Below are 5936 nucleotides of genomic sequence, written 5' to 3' on the forward strand. Positions count from 1 at the left end.
ACTATCCAAATTAACCTGATTTCACCTCATATTATATTTATTGTGGGTCTCTAATAAATGTAGGTTATTTAGGAGTTCTATCCAGTTCAATGCAGGATGGATTTTAGGAATAAAATACTAATGTTAAGTAAAGCAGGCATTTTATTCTATACACTAAAATTAATTATTTAGCATAAAACTGAACTATGAATTTTTAATTACAATTCAATTCTTGGTGACTTATACATAGAATAACATTACATACATCATAAAAGATAATACACCATCACCATTAAATCTTATAAATTAGTAAATAGTTGGATGAGTATAATATTACACATTGGGATATTACAGAATTAGTATAACCATATTACTGTAATGAAAGCCTAAGCTTAGAAAGATCACTGAAGTAATCCTAATTGTCTACATAGCTCAATGCTTTCTCAAAGTACTCTATGGCTTGTTGTTTTTCTTCTTTTTCCTTATAAACGATTCCAAGTATTCCAAAGGCTTCTTTATCTTGTGGGTTGTTCTTAATTCTTCTCTTTGCAATCTTTTCTAGGTTTTCAGCACCCCTCTTCCCTTCATATGAATTTGGATTTATCTTCAGACATTCAATGTAGTGTTTGAGGGCAACAGGCTTGCTGGAATTCTGCATAATGCAGAAGAACAGACTGGTAATTATCTCTTATCGTTTTAGCTGCCTTAAATGCATTCTGGAACATTTGTTCTGCTTTAGACACATCCCCACTCTGTCCATACTGGAGGGCCAGTTCACTCATAGCAATAACAAAGCAGGGATTCAATTCAACTGCTGTCTCCAAGTGGTTGATGCATTGCTCTTGAGCATGCAAAATTTCTCCACTTTCTAGGTGTTGCTTTCCTGATTTTTTCAGATTTGTGATCTTTTTCTTATAGCAAAGTGCCAGCTGATGATGTATAAAAGCTTTGCTGGACACTTTCTCTAATGTTTTCGTTAGCAGGGCAATGGACCTATCCACACTGCCTTGATCCCGGAAATACTTCCCAACATATCGTAGCACATGAGGGTGTTCTGGTGACCGCTCTAAGGCTTTCTCTACAAGGCTCTCTGCCTCCTTGTACTCCCTTTGTCCTAACAACCTTATAGCAAGATATACCCTAAGAACATCATCATCTGGTTTAGTGTCTATGGCCCGTCTAAGTTGATTAATTGCAGTTGAATTTGTTGTATCTTGGAATGTAGGCTCTGTCCGATGAAGAACAATTGCAAGGCCGGTATTCCATTCACTGTCATCAGGGTCCAGTTTCAGGGCCTCGCTGAAGCAAACTTTAGCCATGTCATAATATCTGCGGGAAAATTTAAGGAAGGTCCACCCTTTCTCTCCAAGCACTTCAGCATATGGAGCAATGGGATATTTCTCTTTAATCTCACTTAGTTTATTTAGGTAGCTTTCACACTCTGCAAAACGATCCATGCGATAATGCAACCATGCAAGGTCTCCATAGGCAACAACAAGGAGCTTGTCACAGTCATTTCCATGAGACTTCGTGAGCTCCGTGAGCTCTACAGATCTCTCAAAGTAGCTAAGTGCCTCAGTATTGGAGCCTAGGAGAAACTTTACAAATCCCATATAGTTGTATGTACGTGCAATTCCTGTCTCTCCACCAATATTCAGGTTAAGCTGTTCTTCTAGCCTGGTCAGAAGATCTTTGAGATCTGTATCATATTCATTTAGAGCCCAAGTGAAATGGCATTCCAGCTGAAGAAGTCTGGCTTTTAAATTTGTTTCTTGGTGTGAACTGGTAAAGAAAGAAATAACTGAGTCATATGCATGAATAAAACTAATTGTATGTTTGTTGTTTTACTTTTCAAATGTGTAGTAAATGCTTTATATTTTTATAGTATGTTTAAAGCATTTGTCTAACTCTTTAATTGTACAAGAGTGGTCCTTGAGGTCAAGTAATACAGTATATCTCACATTATTTGTTTTTCATATTATTTAATAGTTACAGAATAAAGACATAAAATGGACCATAAGGTTAACAGTCTATTGCCAAGGACAGATAAATTTTAATATAGTTTAGGTATCCAGGCAGAATTACAACACTTACCTCATTCTGTTTAATCTCCGTATACCTACTGTATATCACAATGTGGAAACAGATGCAGGAGACAACACTGACACACACACACACACACAAATGTATATATATATATATATATATTTATACTTCATTACTCCGCCCACAGGGTCAGAAATAGAAATCGAAACTATTTACTTGTAAATTTTACATGAAACGCAATTAAGAAAACATTCCATTGTGTATGAAGCAAACCACGAGGAAGTGTTAACTTTCGTTTTCTACATTCACAGCAGTGTGCTAACATTCACTTTCCCTACAGTCATTCTATCTATTAATCATACAGGCACCATATAACCACATAACCTTTTATACTGATTTATAATAACTCAAATAGTGTTGTTTTATCCTAGCACGAACATATGGAGCTTTATATCATGTTTTAAAAAAAAGCACAGGAAAAATGTAAAAACCAACACTAAGAAGTGGAAATGTTGTAAGACTAAACAAGGCAACATAAAGCAGAAGAAAAGAAAAGAAAAATGTGAATATTATAATGAAAAAATCATAATGTTGTAATTAATATAATATTTAGTTACAATATCTCTGTCATTCTGTGTGTGTGTGTGTGTGTGTGTGTGTGTGTGTGTGTGTGTGTGTGTGTGTGTTTGTGTCACTCCTGCATTTGAGTGTTTGTCGACAACCTGCACCACTAGCCTACCTAGCTGCTACTCGTAAATGAACAGTAAATGAACCTCTGTCTTCCCTACATAAATGTCCCTCCCTCCACTCTGCCAACATTTCGGCTACTTCTTACTGGACTCATAGCTATTCTGAAGCCTTCCTTAATCTGCTGAGTCACGTCTCTCACCACCTCCTCCCCGCCTCTGAATCAATTTTAATAGCTACTCCTTCTTTATCTGTGTAACTAACTTTATTGTTACTCTGTTGTATACTACCTTGTGTTGCTCTGGCAGCCTAAGCACTCTGGACTGCCTCTGCACTGTAGCTAGATGTTGATGGCCCTACACCAGCAGCTGCAAATTAACGTGTGGTGGTGGCAAACATTTCTGTAATTTTCGCACATTTTGCTGCTTACACTTGTAGGCTTTTGCATTTTTTCTGCTTCTCTGGTTTATCCATTCTTATAGACAGGCTCATCTCAAACTCCAGTCGAACTCTAAATAGCAGATTTTGTCAAGGGGAGATGAGGGCTGGCCAGGAGGCAGACAGGGCGTGGCCTGAGATTTCATTGGACTAGCTCAATGTCCTTTAAGACAGTCAACCAGGAGTCACGTGATGCTTCCAACCTAAGTGGCACAGTCTCGCTAAGCCTTCGCTCAAATCATTCAGCAGATCAGCCTGGTACGCCTGCAAAACCGCCATGGTGTGCAAGGAAGTGCCGGCCTGACCTGCTGCTTAAAACGCCTTCCCTACCAGGTTAGAAGAAGTTCTACACGGCTTGGAGGGAAGAGTTGGCTTCTTTAATGAGGTTGATGTTCCAGGAGAGAGATAGCCCGCAAGCGTCTCTTCTATCTGGGGCATCACCACATAACCTTGTGCTTTTGCATTAACGATGTTCGAATAGAACGAAGTCGATGGTACAAAAATACGGGCTGAGAAAGGTTTATTCCAAGAACGTGATAATTCGTTATGGAGGTCATCAAAAAAGGGAAGAGAGCGGCGTTGTGGCGCCCTCTCCTGGCCACCTGACAGGAATCTGTCGTCTAATTTTGATTGTTTTGGGTGAGCTTGCTCCTGTGGCCAATTAATGTGCAGTCGTTCGAATGCATGTGTTATAGCTTCAAGCAACTCCTCATACTCTCTCTCATCTTTAGAGGAGCGTTCTAAGGTAGCTACTTCCATTTCTACAGAAGCAGGAGAACGAATCTCTTCAAAGACCCAACAAAGTAGAAAGACACTGTTGTGAAAAAATCCTCAAATGAGTCAGGCTTTGCTTACAGAAGATTACGACCTTTATTATCATGCAATAACGGCCGGAGCTGCATCATGGACACAACTGAATCTCTGGTCCGTTTCCACCATTATATATGCAGGGCTCGCTGTACATCCCTCCAACATCTGTTTCCCATTAGGGGCCCTCTTTAGCTCACAATGAAGATACCCCAATGTAAAGCTCTGGTATCCTATGCACGTGCACACAGAGAAGCCTATGTCTCAGCTTCGCATGCACATCCCCGATTATATACAGATATGGTACCTTCTACCCCCCAAAAGTAAGTAAAATCAAATAAAATTAAATAAAAAATTTTCCCATAGCACTTAGAGACAACACACCCCAGTCACGTTAATAAGCCACTCGACTTCTTGGAAAGAAAGCTCTAGATAAGTGACAAAGTAAGTCTGCACGCGTGTTTTATCTGTTTTGAACTTGGTGTTATTTGATCTTATTGGTTTAGAAATTGATTTCAATAAATAGTAAACTTTGCTGATTTCGGTATCATTTTGTTGACAAGTGGGGCTTGAAAATTCGCTCACCCCCTTAATTCGGGCATGACAGAAAATGTTTGAGAACCACTGGGTTAAGGAATAGAAACTGAAAATATTTACTTGTAAATTTTTTATGTCATTAAGAAAACAGTGTATTGTGTATTAAACAAATCCAAAAGTGAAACTTTTACCTTTTGTTTTATCCATCTACAGCAGTGTGTTACTATTCACTTTCATTTTAGTCCCTATATTTTTTATGTACATCTGTCACAAAAGCATTTGCATATAATCTCAAACAGTATGGCTTTGTATCCCAGCCTCAATTAATGATGCTTTTACAGTATATTAGGTTAAAATAAAAATAACACAGGAAGTCCTAATTTGCTAAATGTTTTTAAAAGTATATACAAGTTATGTATATACTGTAGGTATGTTCCGATTAAAATACCTTGCCTTCAACCACATTTTACACTTTACTTAAATTTCTGATGTGACAAAAAATAATCACTTACAGTATTGAGAAACTATAGAGCACCTATTTTAGTACCTTTCTTAGTGTTATTAGATTTTTTAACAAGAAATTCTAGTAAAGAATAAGTAATACTAGTTAATGAAAAATGTTTTAAAAAATCTATATATGTGAAAACCAACACTAAGAATGCAAATGATATAGGGCAAGAAGAAAAAAAAGAAAAGAGGGGAAAAAACATGATTATTGGAATGCAAAATCGTGAAGTTATAATTCAAGTTAAAAATATTTAGTTATAATCCTTAAAATAAAATATTTAGTTATAATCTATCACGCTTTCTCTGTGTGTATAATATAGCTATGTCTTAAGTGAATGTTTCAATGAAGGTTTACAGATAAGTATGGGTTGAGGAGTACTGCCATATTATTAGGGGCGGTCCTCTAAAGTAAATATATAATATATTTATTTTTTAAAGCCTACAATTTCTTTTTAAATGACTTAACTCATTGTGATTGTCTTACGTGATTCAGGAAATTTGCCCGACATTTAGATATATTGATGTATAAAATAAGTAAAGTAATTTTCTATATATAAAAATAAAGAAAAAAAGCGAGGAATTAGTCACTGACAAACACATTAAGCTTTAAACGCTTGATTATGTAATGTGCTTCATGGTCGAAATACAAACTTAGGGAGGCTATGGGTGTGTATTTCAAGAGAAACAGCATCTTATTACAGAAGGAATGGGTGAGACTACTGGGCTCAAAATGAAAGTAAAAATGTACCTACACATAAAAAATAAGTTGATACAGTATGATGATTGGATCTAGGACTTCAGTGTAGATGGCGGTTTAAATGGCTTAAAAAAAAAAAAAGTTAAAAAGTTGTGTTCACCATTTGGGAGTAAACTGATTTTTGTCTGGTTGAGCTGTCAGTACAGACAAACACCATTCATATGAAAGTACTTCTTTA

At 36.7% G+C, this 5936-nt stretch overlaps 1 pseudogene; it reads right to left on the reverse strand.

Annotated features, from left to right (window-relative positions):
- Positions 1-394: 394 nt before the first annotated feature.
- LOC128541288 (interferon-induced protein with tetratricopeptide repeats 5-like) lies at positions 395-2078 on the reverse strand (annotated as a pseudogene).
- Between the last annotated feature and the right edge of the window lie 3858 nt (positions 2079-5936).

The sequence above is a fragment of the Clarias gariepinus genome, chromosome 14 (assembly GCF_024256425.1).
Source record: "Clarias gariepinus isolate MV-2021 ecotype Netherlands chromosome 14, CGAR_prim_01v2, whole genome shotgun sequence".
NCBI lineage: Eukaryota > Metazoa > Chordata > Actinopteri > Siluriformes > Clariidae > Clarias > Clarias gariepinus.